The sequence below is a fragment of the Bombus pascuorum genome, chromosome 17 (genome assembly GCF_905332965.1).
Source record: "Bombus pascuorum chromosome 17, iyBomPasc1.1, whole genome shotgun sequence".
NCBI lineage: Eukaryota > Metazoa > Arthropoda > Insecta > Hymenoptera > Apidae > Bombus > Bombus pascuorum.
In genome coordinates, this window is record NC_083504.1 from 1,041,201 (window position 1) to 1,061,960 (window position 20,760).

The following is a 20,760-nucleotide window of genomic DNA, read 5'->3' on the forward strand; positions in this document are numbered from 1 at the left end:
CTGTGAACGCGTTATGTTTTAACACGTCCAATAACAAGGTTTCAGAAGTGAAAACACCGTGAAAACGGGATTTTAAGTGTAATATGGTATTTCAGTAAACAAATGAGTGCATTTGTCATAAGCAAAAAATTCCTGAAAGAGAAAAAAATGTTTCGATCACTTTCGTGCAAGGTAATTAAAACTCAGCCCTTTAAATATTCGCGCGCAAATAAGCGATATATCGAGCTACCTTACGGACGTTTTAAGAGGACGTGTTTATTGCTTTAACGCGTTTCATTATCATCATGCGTTAAAGTGGTGGTCAGAAGATTTGAAATAGTTTGATAATCTTCTTGTTCATGCAAAATTTAATAATTGGATTGATTTTTGATTAAAGAATTTTCTCATTTTTTCACGCAATTCTAAGCAGGCATTTTTAAATTGTTGATTTATAGAAGACGTTTAAGACACTTAGAGTAGTCAAATATTTGGTCGATTATTTTTTTTTATTGTTTAATTTGTACTTTAGAATTTGTCCAGCTGGACATTCGGTAAAATTTTCTAGCTTTATTGCTAAATAAATAAGAGATGGATGGCCCAGCGGGATACCATCTCCGAGTTTGTCTATTTTATTTTTTTAGTGGGGTGTTTTCTGGTCGATTTTTTAAGTAATTTATTTAACTTATTTTATTTTACTAAATTAAATATAAAATATATATATAATTAAATTATTATTATTATATATATAATTAATGATTAAATATGAATATATCACATGAAGGAAACTAAAAATGTTTTCGTACTCGAAGTATTCGAACAATTACATTTACAAATTTCAATTAATGACATGAGGTGTACTAAACTAATTTGTTAAAACAATTTAGTATCTATAGTGATGAGGAAGTGTCAAGATTACATCAGTAAAATTTGAAAACAATGCAATAATATACATACATTTACTAGATACATTCATGATACACGTCTCACAAAAGTATTCGAACGCTGTAACACTGTTGATAGTTTTTCATCTTCCTTTGCACCGAATGTAAACATCATTGCGAAATGAAAATATTGGTACTTCACTTGATATTAGGATATCGTTTCAGTAACAGTAACGTAAAAGTGTGCACAGTAGTATTGTAGCGACACATGAGTCATAGGACGAGGCGAAGCGAGAGCGACTCATGTTGTTGTGCCTCGAAACACGAACACCGCCTCGACACACGAGATTAGCGTTAGATTATCTCTGGGCAAAAACAATGTTGCCGTTGAGGGCAATCGTCGTTCTAAGACAAATCTTCCGACTCCCCCCGACTAGTATAAATAAACGGACACGATCGCGAGCGGGCAGTTATTACCATCGAGCTATTACCGAGATATTATCGAATAATCATTATTTGCGAATTAACGGAGTATACGAGTCTTCGAGTTATCCGCGAGGATTTTATATTCTATCTTCGTGACTACGTTTGTACGAACGTCGACGGCATTTATAAGCTTTTATACTATTATCTATTCAGCTTATTCTAAATGCACTTGACGGTTGCAACAGCAATTTTATTCGTCGTTATTACATAAATCCGATTTCCTCGCATCCTCCGCTACAGTATTTAAAATGAATACCAAAAAGTGTGAAAGAGAAATAATATCCGATTACATGTTGATTGCCGGAATTGTGAACAGAAGTAAATCCACATTACACTATATCATAAAAAAGTGAAAGAATGAGGAAACACTTGCAAACAAAGCTCGATCAGGTCGACCAAAGAGATTGACTGGAACAGAGGAGAAAGTTATCATTCGCGAATTAAAAAAAATCCTACTACATCCGCTCCTCAACTCGCAAGTATGGTAGCTGATATGTTTTGTAAAGAAGTTCACTCGGAATTATGTCGATGAATCTTACGAAACAATGATTTTCATGGCAGAGTACCGCAAAACAAGCCACATATTAATACGGTAAATGATAAAAAAGATTGACTTTTGCAAAAACCTATATTAATAAATATAATTCTTTTTGGAACAAAGTCATCTTTTCGGACGAGTCAAAGTTTAACATTTTTGGCTCAGATGGTCAAAATTATCTGCTGAGAAAACTAAATACGGAATTGGAAATTCGACATTTACATCAAACAGCGAAACACGAAGGTGGATCGGTCATGATGTGGGGGTGCATGGCTGCCAATGGCACTGGAAAGTTGATATTTATTGATGGAATACTTGATAAATATAAGTATTTCAATATTTTAAAAAATAACCTTAAAGAAAGTGCCCGTAAATTAGGATTATTGGAAGATTTCCACTTCCAACAAGATAATAATTCTAAGCATACTGCTAGAATTGTGAAAGAATGGATCGTATATAACACACCACACATGTTAATTACTCCACCGCAAAGTCCAGACGTAAATCCGATTGGAAATTTATGGACTAAAATCGGAAAAAGATTAAATAAATTCCAGATAACCACAAAGCAAGTATTGAAAGATAAAATCATAGAAATATGGAACTTCGTTGAGTGTAGTTTTACAAAATCATTGGTTTACAGTATGGAACGCCCATTGAGACACACTATCGCTACTGAAGGTGGTCCAACAAAATATTAATATTAAATAATTTAATAATATATGTAGCATTCAAATACTTTTGTCAGTCACTTACAATGCGTGCTTCTAATAAATCTATCAACTTCTACCTACGTTGTTGAATCCTTTTCAGATTTTACTGACATAACCTCAAAACGTCCGTACCGATTTCTCTGCAACGATAGCTCTGTCGTGACCAGTTATATTCTCTCTGGCTGTAGATGTGTTTCCGCGTAAAGCGTCCCACGTTTAGCTAGCGGCCATGTTCAGCGACTGGGTCTGCCTGAGCAGTTGTTTACGAGGGTGCGACCGGAGGACGCGGTGATCGTTCGAGCGGACAATAAACATCGGACGCGATACGAAACAGAAGTCGAAGGCGTGCCGATAGATGACGTTTCCTGGTCGAAACAATAGCACCGTTTCGCGGAAGGCTGTCCATCGTGAGATTAGCGGAAAGAGGGTGTCGCTCTAACTGATCGCTTGAGCGGAACGTTTCCTGAGATTTTCCACGGGAATCCTAGAAATTTTTGACGATTTTTAGATCAACTTTTCTAAATAATTGCCGTTGAGTATTTTAGAGTTGAAATTTCAAGTAGTTGTCGAAACGACGAACAAGTAGCACCACAGCGTCTTCTGACGAGATCCACTGCTCGTCGAGTTGAATAACGCTGGCCTGTTTTCAAAAGGGGTTTTGCTTATTTCTTTAAAAACACAGAGGCAGCTGTCTTCATTCGCCCAAGCCTTCGTAGCATCAGTAACTCGGAAGAAATCCATTTGTCCATTTCCTTTACGTTTGCAATTTGAAGGAAAGGAATGGTATAATAGGTTAGCTTCATTTGAAAGCCCATTTCTCTTGTTGTCTCTCGTGGATTGTTTTCAGTACTTTCTTAAAACGTTATTTTTCAGTCTGTATATTGTATATACGAAGACACTTACTTCTGTGCTTCGAACAAATAAACAAATCCTTTTTGAAAACGTACCAATAATCGCAAATAATGTACATTAAAGTAATTTGCTTCGACAAGCAGATGTCAATATAAAGATGGAAGTTTTAAGGTTAGTTGCCAACCCAATATTTTTCCATCATCTGTTTCTTTATCGCAGTTCTTTTTGTCTTCTAAAGTTGGTAATATTTGTGTATAATCGCCTAAGTATCTAGTGTACATGATTAGAAAGTTGAATTTAGGTAAAATGACGCTGTGGGATCGACATGTACGAAAGAACGTGTTATTTAGAATTTCGATATGAACGTTTCATTTCTGAAAATTTCATGTGATTTCATAGATCTTTATCCTTTTTCGATGGACTGTGTCAATCAAAAATATGTCTCCAATATGTATATATGTAAATTTAAAAACCTGAAGAAAGAAAAAAAGAACAAAATGGAAAAGATTATTGGAATAATTTTGAACGACAAAGATGGTATCCAGAGAAGGGAGTCGCGTCTCGTCCTCGAGCCATCGTTGGCTAGACACGTCCCATTATACAAGCGTAGCTCTCTTTCCTTTATCGGCGGCCCATCTAAAATGGAAAAGTTTCCGCTATTTTTCCTCAACGGTCCGCCAGCCGCATCTAAAGTACTTGGACGACGAAGCTGGTGAATAAAAAATCAGTCGGACGATTTCATAGAAGATACGCGTTTAGTCGAAAACTTTAGTCGATGATACGGATGCCAGTTTCTGGTCGTTGAGTCTATCGTAGAGTGCATTAGCAGATAATCGACGAACATCGTCGGCCAACGAGGAAAAAATGGTGCAGTTTCAGCGGAGAAACGTGGCGACAGATATCCATGAAGCGACATAAAAATTCAATCTCCTCGATGAAGCGTTTCTGCTTGTTCCCTGGCTCGTTCTATTTCTACGCCTCGAAGCGACGAATATGGAATAGTCTGGGGAATTATGGATCGACGAGTATATATGGAAATTTCGGCTGATAGGTGGAGATGCGTGTTTGACGAGGTAGTTTTGAAAATGCAGATGATTTAGTAGAGAAGCAGAGTGTATGTTCTCAGAGTAGCGAATGTACGAGTATCGATGGATAGTTTGAATTTTTCATCGAGTTCCATTTGTGAATAAACGACCAGAGGGATGAAAGGCTGACGACTGATTGATTTTTTTTTTTTTTTTTTATTTATTTGTTCGTCTACCTTTGGCGTACAAAACATTATTAGTACATGAAATATCCGTAAATGTCAGAATAGAACGAATGTATCGCCGGGTTGTATAAATCTTTCGACCAGTTTCACGTGGAAATAATAAATGGCGAAAGGGGTGAAAGAATCAATGAACTTTTGTTGTTTATTCATTTGTTCGGATAGCTTTAGCGTAAAAAAGATCATTGGTATATAAAATACTAATAGATATCAAAATAACGAATGTATTTGCGATTTGAAATCTATCCTGTGATACATTGTGCAATGTAACGCAAAATAATCTTCATGAAGATTAAAACTGTTTGAACAAAACAAAGAAAAAATACAATATTTACTGTAGCCTGTAAAATACGACATTCTAAAAGATTTTGCAGAAAGTAAATTCCATTAATAACATAATTGAAAGTGAAACAGAGCCACGTACTAATCCAAATTTCTAGCCTTTCGAGCGCTGCGTTGTCCGACGTTAAGCGTGGGCCATGAACGGCCCACTCTTTGCAGAGAAGCTCACCGTGGGCTGTGTATTTTTATGAAAGAGCGCAAGTTGGGTAGACTCAATTTTCATTGCAAAATATATTGATTGTAGCTAAAATAAATTATGTAGTGATCTGAAAATCCTTAATAACCATTTATTTCATTAAGCAATAATAACATGAATAATATCAAAGTTTGAAATTATATCTTTTAAATTGAAAATTTCATAATTTTGTATTGTATGGTAGATCTGAAAGCAGAGTTCGATACATAAGCCAATGTTACATTTTTGGCATTCGTAACGCGAGTCAGTCCTGCGATTATGTTTAGCGCAAACAGCGCATCTTCGTCGCGAAGAATGTTTATTATTTTCTTTAGTTATGCAGGATGTAGGGAAATGTCTCTCCGTTAACCGAAATGGAAAGTCGTCCGAATCAACTCTTCCTCCTTTAGTCTCTACTCTGCGTGGCAGGTATTTTTGCAAAATGAAATGCTGAAAATTTTCAAAAGTTCCAGTTGTATTATTAGCACTTTTGTCAAGAATATATGCATTATATATAGCAAGATCTAATAGGTGGAAAAATATATTTATACCATTTTGTGCCTTTTCGAACGCAGCGAAGTGAACTCAAAATCATGTCGATTATTATCGACTGCGCCCATCAAGGCATTGTAGTCTGCTACACACTTTGATTTTCGCTTTGATCCGCCAGTTTGACAATTAATTTCTTTTGTTTCAACGAAATCATTAGAGTGTTAGGTGGATAACATCCATACGTCTTTTTTATCACGCCACTTTAGCGTCACTTTTAGCCTAAATTGAAAGGTTATATGAGAACACATATATGAGTTCATAGCGCTCAAAGAGTTAGGCAATCACTCTGTATACAGCATACTTGGACACACATATTACATATTGTTGAGAATTGTGGATCTTAATCACTGAAATAAATGTATAGCAACATTTACATTACGCTTAGAATTGATGGTAAAATAGTTTCAGATTTATTTAATATGAGATTTACAAGATATTCGTGGATACACATTTGCACGCGTCTGAGCTCTTTCTTTGTCCCGACATCTTCTATCGGCTTGGCAACAAAGCAATTGCGGATTTTGTCAATATCACCTAACGACAAAATCACTTAGTTGTCAACCCAATATACCAAACTACTAACGGAACAGTTGCATTCGTCTGTTTTACGAGACGCTGTGCACGCACATATTGCCACACACTCATGCTCATATATGTGTGTGACTACTACGCGGCTAACCTAGTGTAGCACAAAAAATCACACATATCTCAATAATAACTTTAGAATTTGAGATTTTTCATATAAACAAAGACAAAGGCATTCGAAAACATGATGATTTTCGTTTTGAAGCAGCAAGATTTTCGAGTTTTCGAAACTGGCTTGTATCTTCCCTTGACCCTGTCAGTCTTGCAGCAGCAGGTTTCTATTATACGGGCAAAATGAATAGAGTCAAAAAAATGTTTTGTGTATCGGAGTGGTGGTAAGTCACTGGTCAGAAGGTCGAACGAACTGCCATGCAAGTTCACCGAATCCGGCTTGCAACTTGCAAATTTGTTCGCAATTAAGATTGCGAAAATGTACCACCAATCGGAGCAAATCCTGATGAAATTCTACGGACTAAACCAAGAGATAGAACTATATCATGTTTGTATGGAATGGAATATTCGACGAATGAATTTTCAATGTGCGGCGGACTAGGCTGTGATAGTTGTTGGTTAGTTGCTGTAGATGTCGTTTTTGCCTTGGGGGTCTATTGTATTATTTACTTCCTAATTATTGTGGAAGAAAAATGCGGAACACCGGGGATTCGAACCTGAGTCCTGAGGGTTCGTAACCAAAGGCGCTAATCACTACGCTATCGTCGTCCGCTGTTAGTTAATGTCTAGTGGCGGTATTTGTTGTAGAGTGCCGCCACATTTCTAACACAATGAAACGAAATGTTAGATTGGCAACTAAGTAATTGCGGATCTTTTCATTAAATGATATTGATAAAATCTACAATAGACACAGCGACAGAAGGAACCAACTTTGCTCCGACTTTTCAAATATTTCTTTTTAAGATTCATAACTCTTGAGAATTGTACTTGTTGAGAATAACACTTAGAATTGATGGCAAAATAGCTTCAAATTTATTTAATATGTGATTTACAAGATATTCGTGGATACACATTTGCACGCGTCTCAGCACTCTCTTTGTTCCGCCATCTTCTATTGAGTTGGCAACTAAGAGATTGCGGATTTTGTCAATACTACCTAATGACAAAATTCGCAATCACTTAGTTGCCAAACCTATAGACACAGCGACAGAAGGAACCAACTTTGCTGCAACTTTTCAAATATTTCTTTTTAAGATTCATAACTGTTGAGAATTGTGGATCTTAATCACCGAAATAAATGTATAGCAACATTTACATTACACTTTGAATTGATGTCAAAATAGCTTCAAATTTATTTAATGTGTGATTTAGAAGATATTCGTGGATACATATTTGCACGCGTCTCAGCATTCTCATTGTCTCGCCATCTTCTTTACCACATTACCAAAGGAACAGCTGCATTCATCTGTTTTACGAGACGCTGCGCACGCACATAGTGCCACACACTCGTGCTCATATATGTGTGTGACTACTAAAACTACACATATCTCAATACATATTAACACATTGCATATGGATCACGAGATATCTCGTTTTTAGCAAGTCGAACGTTGTGGCCAGATCACATCTGATTTTCATGTTTTTTCGACTGAATCGATGACTTAAGTAACCGGAGACAAATGTTTTTGTTACGTTAGCAGGGTAATGAAGTCTTGCGCATTCTTCTGACTAATAATTAGTAAAATAATTGAATGTTGCATTGTAAGCATGTAAAAATAGTGAGTCAGTATAACCAGTACATCGGTAGATCTGTGCCGATCGTCTATCGTAGCTTATAATATTTTATTGTTGTACATTTTGTTATTTAAAAATTCGTGTTTTAATTTGTAAGGAAACAGCTTTTAAAAAATCATTTACATTTTCAATCTGGTACTGAAAATTTATAACAAAAATTATTTTATAAAACAGGTTCTAATTCTATAAAAGTAGCAAAATTACACATAAATGTAAAGAAAATGAAAGTCAAAGTGAATTGTTTTGCAACAATTCTTGCGACGAAAATGAATTCAGTGATAGCAGCAGCATTCTTGAATTAAGCGATGCGATTAGACATAGAAGAAGACTGAATAAAAAATTAAAAATGTGCATATATGCAACCTATTTTTCCCAAGATACTTCTGGACAGTAGAGCGCCGTACGTAATGTGTTAATATAATTAACCGTGGATTTAAAATGTTCAGCAGTGACAGTACAACGCACCATCGGATATAAACGTACGATTTACCGACGGGGCGTGCGCGTAACATCGTTTCGTTTCAGCCATTCACGCCAGCCCATATTTCTTCTTAAACGAAACCTAAGCTGTCGCAATAAAAGAGAGACTCGCAGACCGCGTCGCAAGGCAAAGGAAGAGATCTCAATACTCGGCACGTATGCCGCGTAGATCCAGCCCGTGTTCCTCCACGAGGGATATTTCTATCGTGACATATGACCGCGGAGCAGAAATAAAGGGAAACCGTGTCTCTGTATCCGATTCGCCATCCTCGACAAGACGTGCGCGCTCTCCCGTCCCTGTGGAAAATGCGTTTTCGTTGCTTCCATTTTTAAAGGGAATCCGACACCGACCAAGAAGAGGGTCACGCGATCAACGTATCAGAAGGCTAAATCACTGACTCGCTCGTATATGGAACAGCTTCGAAAATAATTTTCGTCGCCATTTTGCCTACATAACCTATCTGTTGGATCTATGGACCCTGACGTAAATCATAGAAGATTCGTTGGGAATATTTGAATACATCTACGTGGTAGTAGACACCAGCTCTTTTGTATTTTGCATTTCAACCTATATATAATGCACCGTGCGTGATTTAGTGGGCAGATGATCGTAAGAATGTTAGGAAGCTTCATGAAGGGACACGACTTGGTATTTTTTCATCTTTCTTTGAAATTTCATATGCTGTTCGTGATTCAGGCTAGAGCTAGTTTCCGTTTTCCAGTTATTCGACAATTTTCGAACGTTTCTTAAAATGAAACACGACTTCTTGAGTACTTTTTTTTTTCAAATCTATGCAGAGACTGCTTGCGATCAACAAGGCTACAGTTATATTTATTTATTAAAGTCATTCCCTGCTTTATAATCGTTTAAATGTTAGGAGACTTCTCAGGGAAAGACAAAAATCTATGGTCTGTACTTTTAAGTATACTTTTTGAGTCCATATGCTATTCATTATACTTACCACATTCTTTTGTTTTGTCAACGTGTTCAAAGCACCTAACCTATATTGTTTTCTTCTTGTTTGGGCTTCCATCTCTAATTTAATAAAAAATTGTATCTATTAGTTATTTAGTTTCGTTTTTATCCCAACTTAAAAATGCAAGCATAAGACGCGCATTTCAGACATATTTTATTGTATTATTTCCAAAAAGATAAGAACACATTGCAAGCACACAACAAGTTATGTGCCGTATATGGGAATGAAGCCTTGAAAGAAAGGTGATGTCACAATTGGTTTGCCAAATTTCGTTCTGCTGATTTTTGACTGAAAAATCCTCAACGATCCGGTCGTCCAGTTGAAGTTGACGAGATTCATATCAAGGCCATTATCGATTCAGATCGTCATGGCACAACGAGTGAATTTGCAGAGAAGCTCAATGTATCGCGTACATGCATTAAAAAAAAATTAAAACAGCTTGGCTATGTCAAAAAGCTCGATTTATGGCACCCTCATCAGCTTAAGCAAATTCATTTGACGCAACGCATTAGCATCTGCGATTCGCTTCTGAAACGCAACGAAATTGATCCATTTCTGAAACGACTGATTACTGGCGACAAAAAGTGGACAGTTTATAACGACGTTAATCGGAAAAGATCGTGGGTGATGCAAGATGAACTAGCCCAGACGACACCAAAAGCTGAGATTCACAAAAAAAAATCATGCTGTTAATTTGGTTGGATTATAAAGGAATTCTGTACTTTGAACTTTTACCAAGAAACCAAACGATTAATTCAAACGTGTACGTTCAACGACTCGCCAAACTGAGCGATGCAGTTCAAGAAAAGCGGCCAGAATTGGCAAATCGTAAGAGTGTTGTTTTCCAGCATGATAATGAAAAGCCCCACACATCTTTGGTTACTCGCCAAAAATTATTGAAACTAGGTTGGGATGTGTTGTCACATCCGCCATATAGCCCTGACCTTGTACCTTCAGATTACCATTTATTTCGTTCCATGCAGCACTCCTTAAATGGTAAAATTTTTAATGCCGCTGATGATATAAATTCACATTTAATTCAGAAGTTTTATGAATATGGAATTATGACACTGCCTGAAAGATGGCAAAAGGTGATCGACAAAAACGGACAATACCTAATTGAATGAAGTTATATCTTTAAGCAAAAATTTTGAATTTTCCTTCTTATTTAAATTACGCAATTACTTAAGTCTCTACTTTGCAATCTTTTAAATATTGCAAGGTTTATCCATCCCTGTTATAGGATGTTTTATTGTACGTTATATCTGCAAAGTAAAGATTTCTTTTATACCGAAAGATGGTTGGCTGCTCTCTGTATCGCGTTGAAGACTGATTAATTAACGCGATAATGCAAGATATTACGCGCTGCCGTGAATTACGAAGCGGGAATATTGGTTGGCCGTGGCAGCGTTTGCCGCAAAGTCATCAAAGATTTACCACGAATCCGGCATCGGCCGTAAACTCCACCGCTGTTATTTCTTAGCTTACCGCTAGCCTGGCCGCAGCTACACCAGCGTGAACAACCTGCACGCTGAAATCGCTCGTTCGTTATCGTTGTATCTAAACTATCTCTCAAATAAACGTAAATACGTCGAATATCGTTCCATATTTATGATCGTTTTCCGGTTCTTTAACCGAGTTAACGCATTCTATGGCGTACCAATATCATGTGATTTATCGTCCATACTCACAATTTGTCGTTAGAGTGACCCACGCTCTCTGTTTGTTATTAATTATGCTCGATAATGGTTAGAAAATGACAAGAATTAGCATAAAGGAAAGGTAGTAGAAAATACATAAAATATTGAGATATATATTATTATTGTGTATCGATGAATGATAAACATTCATGAAATAATATTCGATTAATTAATTTGTATTATATGGCAAACATCTTGCTATAGGCATTTGTAGAAAATGTCTTATAATATTAATTTAATACAATTAATTAATCTATGAAATTATCTAATAATATTAAGGCTTTGTTGTCGTATTGAGTTTGATATGATAGCTGCGCTATTCGGAATTAATTTTCATTGATCGGACAGAATAACATAATATAATAAGACAAAAGACCTAAGAGATATCGGGCGAACTATAAACAATGTCGCGAGAAAGTCGAAGTGCCGACGGGCCCAACAATGTATCTTCGGTTCTTCGATCGAATAGTTTCGCGGAAAAGGCCTACGTGACCCTGGCCGCGAACGGTTGCAGAACACGTGCGTGGTGGGGCTAAGCAAAACACAAGGGGTTGCTAAGCGACAAAGACGAATTAACAGTCAGTGTGAGTTGAGCAGCCAGAGAGTGTGAATCGAGAAGTCAGGGAGATAGTGTTGCTAGTGTGTCGAAAGAATGTGACCCGAGAGAGAGAGAGAGAGAGAGAGTGTTGAATCAGTGGTGACGAGAGTTACAAATTAACTATCTAGTTGTTTTAATTATAATACGTTATTGTGATTAGTTCACGTTAAACAACCATCGTTTCCTCTTTAACCAACATCTGTTTAATCCATTTATTGTAAATAAACTAACTGTAGTAAAGATCCAACAATATAATATAATATAATTATGTATATAGTAGTTACTATACTAACTTGTAAAGTCTTATTTAGTATTCTATGTGTTTTCGAAGCGTGTTTCGTAGATAACGGCTAAAAGTAGACATACGACCAAAGCAGTAGAAACCTTTCAGTCAGAAAGAATTTGTAAAAATTGTCTCTGCAATAGAATTCTAGAATACTCAGTTTCTGCAAATCTACAAATTCATTGTTATTATTAGTTGACAGTATTTTGTGCAAAAAAGACCAAAAATATATTTCACAATATTTTCTTTCTGCTTGTATAATCAAAATATTAAATGGATGGAACAGGTTAGCAGTGTGACCAGGCAAAATGAGCCGTGTTAACTGGTTTCGTGGAACACACGGCTAGAAATTCTGAAATGCGTAACATTTATTGCGAAATATCGCGGTCGAGTGAGAAGGAAAATTTGGAGGAAAAAGACAAAACGAAAGCAATTTACGAATAATTACCTAATTGCTTTACAAGTTAATTGCCATAATGCAGAAGTAATAATAATGGCAGTAACGGTTGGCATTGGTTATTATATGCAGTCACGTTATTGATGATTAATGTATTTGCGTTTTCAGTTATTAATTATTAACCGTAATTAAGTTTGGTACGTATGGTAATCGGGCGAATGCGGTTTAACGCGTTGATGTGGTTACGAGGAAACGAGAATCGAAAAACGTAAACGGATTGAATTTGCAACAAGCGTGCATATATGGAGAACATTTGTGTTTTAATCGTTTTAAATATTCGCAAATTGTTCTACCTTTTGTTGAAACTATTCCTTCAGCGATTCGTATTAAAAGAAATATTCTTTTCCTTTAGTTGTATTATACACTTATTAAGAGAGATTTCTAACTTAGAATTCTAACTCAAATAGTTCTGTTCTATAAATAGTTCTCTAAGCGTAATTTTGTATAATATTTCAATTCTCTGCTTCAGGTGAAACGTTAGAGTTGCGAAAAGATAGCGTAGGTAGCCATTTTATTCTTAATCTTCAAAGTATTGGTTGGCAACTAAGTGATTGTTATTAAAATATAAATTAAAACTAGTATTTTTATTATTATATGAAAAAATTAAATTTCTTATGATAATATTATAATTATATTATTTACAAATTTAGTTATTAAAATATAAATTAAAATTTATATTTTTGTTATTATATGAAAAAATTAAATTCCTTATGATAACATTATAATTATATTATTTATAAATTTAGTTATTAAAATATAAATTAAAATTTATATTTTTGTTATTATGTGAAAAAATTAAATTCCTTATGATAACATTATAATTATATTATTTACAAATTTAATTATTACAATATAAATTAAAATTTATACTTTTGTTTTTATATGAAAAAATTAAATTTTTTATGATAACATTATAATTATTTTATTTACAAATTTAATTTTCAAATATACAGAAACGAATTTCCCGTGTGAAATTCAATTTTCACCCCTGCTACCAAATCTATAGTATTTAATTACATATTTGAAAATATATAAACGATTCTTTCACGCAACACTGATAATTCGTTTATTTCATTCTTACAAAATATGTCATTTTAAATGGTAATTTAATTAATTTTCCAATTGTATGAATTTTTATCATAATATTAATTCTAATTGTAAGAACATTAAATAAAGGAGCACCAAAAGTCCAATATATTTAACCTGTACACTCGGCGTAGGATTCTTTTCGAAACCAATAAGTAGCTGACCAAGACCTTCGGCCCGTTACAATTCACGGATTTCTAAGAGTGCGGACCTTGAGAACCGCTACAGTTAAAATACAAGCTGTCAGAGAGCGCGAAGAAAAGGCACGGTGGAAAATGAGCGAGAGAAGGCATAGTAGAAAGGCATGGAAGAAGGGGCCAAGCAGCAGGCGATTCACGTTAGCCAGGGAAGGGAACTTCGTAGACTTCTCAGTCAGAGAAGCTCCGCGAGCCACGGCACACCTGGTCATCGACGCGTGAACGTGAATGTTGTTGCGCATGTTCCGTGTGTTGCGTTCGTCAGTGACCGGTAAAACGGTGAACAATCGAAGCAAAATCGTGTTTTCGAGGTGCAGTTTCTCTATTAACACGTTGACACGCGAATTTGATATATTTTTTTTCCTACAATATACCGCCATATTCATAATCAATCTGTGGATTTTTATGCATTTGTAGAACAATTCGAAGATAGAAAAATGCATATAATAGAGAAAAACATATAAAACATCGAAAGTATAGTTCCTGTTAGTAACATTTAACAAATAGATTTTGACGTAAATTTATATCTTGCAGAGTAAATAAATTAAAAATTAGAATCTCGATAGAAAAATGTTTTATCTACCAAGTATTATAAAGAGTGCTATACTTTCGACAGTCTATATATTTTATCATATTTTCCGCGTTCTGTGCAATTCTCAACTTTTAAACTTCCTAAAAATATATTAATAAGTGAAACAATCCTCTATCTAGATTCCATTTTTTTTAATCATATTTGAAAAATTATGAACTTGCACGAATATCCCTTGTCTAATCGTAACGTTTCGTTTCTGGGGAATATGCATATCGCGCTTGCGCACTTTTTTCAGATAATCTGGAGTTAGGTTGGGGTTAGGTTATTATTAGCGTTATTGGAAATAGTTTAGTCGATGGCATTTCTCTTATTTTGATCATCCTTAAGAATTTACTAAATTCGAATTCTACTTCTAATAAAACATGGATCAAAAGTGCTAACCTACACTTTCTTTAAGAACGCGATGGGAGACACTGAGCTTGGATAGTGGTTCTGTTCGTTGCATTTACTATTTCCAAAGATTCGTAGAATTTCTCGTTTAGGGATTTTCCTACACCGCGTAACCGATGCAGCAAGATACTTTAAAGTGACTCTTGGTGCGAGTAGCATTGCGAAGGATTTTAATCGCAAGAAGGAGAGTTTGAATTTTGGTATACAGAGTGGAAGTTGGAAGCTTGAGTCGAGTTTCGGTTTGTTTCAGAATTTCCGTGAGTTTGTTGTCTAGGGATTTTCGTTTGGAACATGAACTTCGCAAGATAGTATTTTCACATTATTCTTAGCGCGAATGTATGCCTGGCAAATTATTCAGTTTAGAAATCTGTTGTTTAGGGATTTTCGTCTGGTTGAATTAAAACCCATCTTATGTTTCGCTGGAATTGTAAACATTTCTCACGAATATAAATATCTTGAATTGAAGGTATCTATTGGACTGACAACTAAGTGATTGCGGATTATATCATTAATTGGTATTGACAAAATCCGCAATCCCTTAGTAACTAGACCAAGACCAGTTTTACTTAGATTTGTAAATATATCATTCAGAAAATTTGGATAGTGGGAGCGATATTAGCAATAGTTCTCGATGTGGATGAAATTTTCGAGTTTTTGATCGTCGATATGAGCATTTGAATTTGATAAATGTGGTTGGTTGTGGGTCACGAGAATATTATTTTGGAATTGATTGGAGAGCAATTGTATCTTAATCCACGCAAATGTCTTATATATTCTCTTTTAATTAATCTAGCAGTCATAATTCAAAATTAATTAATTTAACATTAATTCAAAAATAAACAACAAATTTTAATTTAATTTAACAATCGATTTATACAGTTTGCAGTTACTTCACATTACCTAACATCGGAATACTATTCTCCTTACAACCAGTCTGCCGACAACATACAATGTGCACCCAGCGACTGCATTCCAATCTGCTCAGACCTTTAACAGTCCAAGAATATACAGCGTTGTTCAAATATTTCGCTCGCCTATTATTTTCAAATGATTTTCGTTTGCAAGAAAACGGCAGAGAAAAATGTGAGAAATATAAAGAATTGTAAGAATTAAACTTACGCATGCGAGTAGCATTGAAAAGTTGTACCACTCTTGGGCCATAAAATGTACTGAGGATTATTGGGTTGGCAACTAAGTGGTTGCGGATTTTGTCATTAGGTCGTATTGAAAAATCCGCAACCACTTAGTTGCCAACCCAATATTAATATAAAGTGTTCACATTTATCAAAATATTTGATAATTTAATTAAATTGCAAATGGAGGAACAATTGAACGATCTGTAAGTTACTTAATCTTTAAAATATTACAATATTGAGTACTGATATGAAGCTTTTGAGCAATAATTTAGTATAAATAATTATTAAGGAATAGAAAGAAGCTGGTGGCTATTGCAATCTTATTGAGTTGGCAACTAAGTGGTTGCGGATTTGTCAATACTACCTAATGGCAAAATCCGCAACTACTTAGTTGCCAACCCAATATGTTTCATGCGTTTCGTTTCTTAAATCCTAGTTTCTCGCGTGTCTTTCTAAGAATTTGCGATTTCGCCAACTGTCGCTGGATCCTTGACAGTAAATGCAAACCTAAGCTGTAGTTGATAGGTCTTTCGGAAGATTGTAGTTTGTGGTGTAGCAGTTTCTGGTCGCATCCTGCTTCAGGATCGCACTTGCACTTCATCTTGTTTTGTGTCTCGCAAACTAATATATGATACTGTTTGTTGAAGTTAGCCATCGCGAAATTTAGCTGGCTGTTTATACTCGATGGAAGATTCTCGCGGAAACCGGAACATATTGTTTCGCATTCGCTTCGCTCATACGTATCTCTTATCATGAAATCTCACTTTATCATTGATCTTCCGTAAATTGTTTGCTTGTGAGAAAAACAATTATGATTTGCTATAATGATACGTTTTAATGAGATTAGCAATATATTCAACAATGTTAATATATTGATATTAATATATTCTGAATAATATATATCAGTTTATTAGTATTAATAAATTATTATTTTACATTACATTATATATTATATATTAATTATATTAATATATATAATATATCATCTATAATATAATTAATATATTAGTATTGATATATAACTTATATTAATATTAATATATTCTTTCATATATTATATTATTTGGTGTACGAGTAGCAGACAAGCCACGTATTGGGTTGGCAACCAAGTGGTTACGGATTTTGTCATTAGGTGGCATTGACAAAATCCGCAATCACATAGTTGCCAACCCAATAGATTGAAACATAAAGGAAGATGATGTTACATGATGTGGCAGTGAGTCATTTGTTTTTTTCGGTATTGAATATGAATAGTGTGCCAGGATAATGAAACCTGAAAGTATATAAAATGCGCAATTGATCAGGTTATTTTGTAAAACGATCGTACGTAATAAATCGTTGTTAATAAATTGTTTGCTATCATAGTAATAAAGTAAAATAACAGTAATAGTGAACACGATAAGATTTAAACGTTATAAATATATGGTCATTCTAATTCATGTGTACATTCTAATTTAAACAACGATGACGAGGTCAACAATAGCAAGTTGACAGTCTAGTGAACATTGTTAATGAAATGTTGCAAGGAATGTCACAATGTCTAGATACTATTTTATCGTCTATACCTACTCGTATTTTGTGTTACGATGTACATTTAGTCACGTGTTGAATTTTACGAGCAATATGAAATAATATTATTGTTTATTGAAAAACAACTTTGCCTGTCAAGGTTTCTCGTTACGATGCTACGTTTGATTGTTAAAGTTCAATGTATATGAAACAGAAGAAATTCTACGATATAATATTCGATCAATGTTTCTGTATCAAATTACGTTCGACAATACATTGGTATGTATTAACAGCGATCGATAATTGGCATAAAAAAAAAAAATATTTCATTACTCGTTGAATTATTTGATGGTGAATTCCTCATTTGTTTTAATTGGTATTAAATTTCCTTTGAATTTTACAGCAGGGCTATCCACAAAGTATCGTAACGACTATCGATATGAAATATGGTTTATCGCTTTCCACGTACAATCGGCTTCTCTTGCACAACGTTTTATATTTACGACCTTTGTTTATGACGATAAATCGTACATGGATAGTCATGAATTTTTGACAGCTTTGATAAGATGATCGCGATAAAAGCGTATCTATCGTTTCAGAAATAAATATGGGGATGGCTGAGAAATATTTGCGAATACAATTATGTGTCTGCTTTCGAGTTATTCCATTAATATTATAACAACAGGAAACGTCGTATTCACTTTTTATCATAATACTTGATTTTCACAAGTTTATTAATTCATTGGGACCAATAAATAATTTAAAAATCAAACTTTACAAAATTGCAAAAATAAAAAATATTCACACCTTAGAAACGATCAAAATTTCATATTATCTTCGATCAATTTGGTACAAGAGACCATCGACAAACCTAACCTATTTGGTTGGCACCTAAGTGATCGCGAGTTTTGTCATTAGGTGGCACTGACAAAATCCCCTATTACTTAGTTGCCAACCTAATATGTCACAAATTATAAACTTCTAGAATTATTAAAAAAGATTCTTTGAAATTTCCAATCAATTTTTTTTGTATAGTTTATTTTGGTTTTTACAATTTGTCCTGAAGGACATTTGGTAAAGTGTTATATCTCATTGGTAATAAAAAAATAAAATAAAATAAAAATAAATATAGCATGTGGCTACCCCCAGCGGGGTGCCAACTTCGTGTTTCTAAGTTATATCTTTTATGCCCAATCGAATTGACCATTAAATTCCAATTTTTAAAATACTAAGCAAATTCTCAGAAATCTACAATCACAATTCAACATGAAAGGTTACTGAAAAATCTAATCTTAAGTTGAAGTGTCGAATGTAAAATTTTCAAAAAATTCTCATAGATCCTTAGTGCATTCGTAATGAAGATCTGACAGAAATCTTGAATCGATTTGGTATCCAACATCACTGCTGGATTTCGTTTAAAATTCTTCCGTGATCGTCATAAAAATTCGAAAACAGAGCAATCCTGTTCGCTGAAGCGGTGATCTGGAGGATCGATGGCTGGTGCACGTCAAGAGCAACTTATTGAAAACGGTTCGTCGCACCTGACGCCTGCACCGTTGCTGGCCAGGTTTCATCCTGGCGACCGCTTACTCCGAAAACGTAGCTCGTGGGACACAGTGGCCTCGTGTTTCATGGGGAAACGGAACATATTGCCGGATCATCAATCCTGGCTGCACTGGGAATTTTATGTCGTTCCACCGGGATGCTCTTACTTGACGTGTCCTGAGTAGTTTCTTATTTACTTCGTCCGCAATATTTTCTAAAATATTCTGTCTGGAAAATAGTCGTTGACTCTTGTTCGTTTAAAATCTTTGCAAAATGATTCTTCGGAATATCGATCATTGAGCATTTCTCTCTATGGTTTAGAATATTTCTACGATTATTCGAGACTTGGATCAGTGAGGAATGGGATGAAAATATTTCCAAAATTATTTTTCAGAATGTAAATCATTGAGAATTTCCCTCGTTGGTTTGGAATATTTCTACTATGGTATTCTTTGAGACTTGGATCAATGAGAAATGAGAAGAAGATATTTCCAAAATGATTCTTCAGAATATAAATCATTGAGAATTCCTCTTGTTGATTTAGAATATTTCTGCGATGATTTTTCAAGATTTAAATCAGTGAAAAATGAGCAGATATTTTTTCCCATAAATCTAGAATATTTCCAGAATGTCTTTTTGCATTTAGACTAGAGAGTATTTTTAAAGAATTCCTTTTTACAGAAGCAATATAAAGAGATTTTATTATTCCATCTTGGTGGATGTGTGAATACAATGAAACTATGAAACGAGGATTTCCCACTCGACAAAGTAGCCCAGTAGAGTAGATGGTCATGCAAGGACAATCAAATTTTACGATTATAGAGCTGAAAGAAGTAATATACCTTCAAATTGAGGATGACAATCTGAAGTCATAGGTCAACATATCGCATAAAAGTGGTAGGAAAAATATTGCTAGAATCGTTAATTAAATATTCTAGTAAAAATAAATTATTTCAGTTCCTAAAGCTTCTATAAATTATATTACAACCCTTCTTCATCTCATTTTCCATCACATTTAGAATTTATTATTCATAACCAAACTATGTAATACCACAGTATATACAGTAGCGGACAAAAGTTTAAGACGAAATGGAAGAAATAAATAATTGATTTACTTTCCATAAAAAATATAAATACGGTGTTCTACTTTTGGTATTAACTAATTGTACATTTGTTTGTACACTTAGAAAAAAAATTTCATTTTGATATTTTGCTCAATAGCTAAGTTATAAAAAAGGAACGAAATCTGTATAATATTTCGTCGGTCAAAAGTTTAAGACTATACAAAAAATATTAATTTTTGGTTAAAAAATATACACAATTTTTGTTTAAATTCAATATTTTGTTCAATATCCGTTATTTCTTATCCCTTCGGTACATCTTCTTGGCATAGAATCTATTAATTTTTTATATTAATCTACCGTAATATTATTCCAGGCTGTTTCAATCGTAGAGTAAAGTTCATTTAAATTTTTCGGTTTATAACCTTGTACTGTCTTTTTTATGATGCTTCACAAATTCTCGATTGGGTTAATGTCTGGTGATTGCGACGGCCACGGCAGCACGGTGATATTTTCTTCTTGAAAAAACTGTTTCACAACCCGAGCCGTGTGCTTCGGATCATTATCATTTTGAAAAATAAAATCATCACTCATATTGTTGCGTGCAAAAGGTAACATTGTGTTCTTGAGTAT

General features: G+C 34.5%; 1 protein-coding gene and 1 long non-coding RNA gene across 7 annotated transcripts in view; one reads left to right on the plus strand and one right to left on the minus strand.

Annotated features, from left to right (window-relative positions):
• The window catches only part of LOC132915408 (tyrosine-protein kinase Btk), a 358,897-nt gene that overhangs the window by 138,712 nt on the left and 199,425 nt on the right, over nucleotides 1-20,760 (plus strand). Inside the window, exon 1 of one of the 5 annotated variants that reach the window (XM_060975190.1) lies at nucleotides 14,047-14,205. The exons of 3 other annotated variants lie outside the window; for them this stretch is intronic. The gene's annotated coding sequence lies outside the window, so the exon portion shown is untranslated. Of the gene's footprint in view, nucleotides 1-14,046; nucleotides 14,206-20,760 lie in introns of those variants that run through there. One more of the 5 variants, XM_060975192.1, reaches the window with a different exon arrangement.
• Nucleotides 1-20,760, minus strand: part of LOC132915424 (uncharacterized) — a 98,019-nt gene that overhangs the window by 3,999 nt on the left and 73,260 nt on the right. The gene's annotated exons all lie outside the window — the stretch shown is intronic.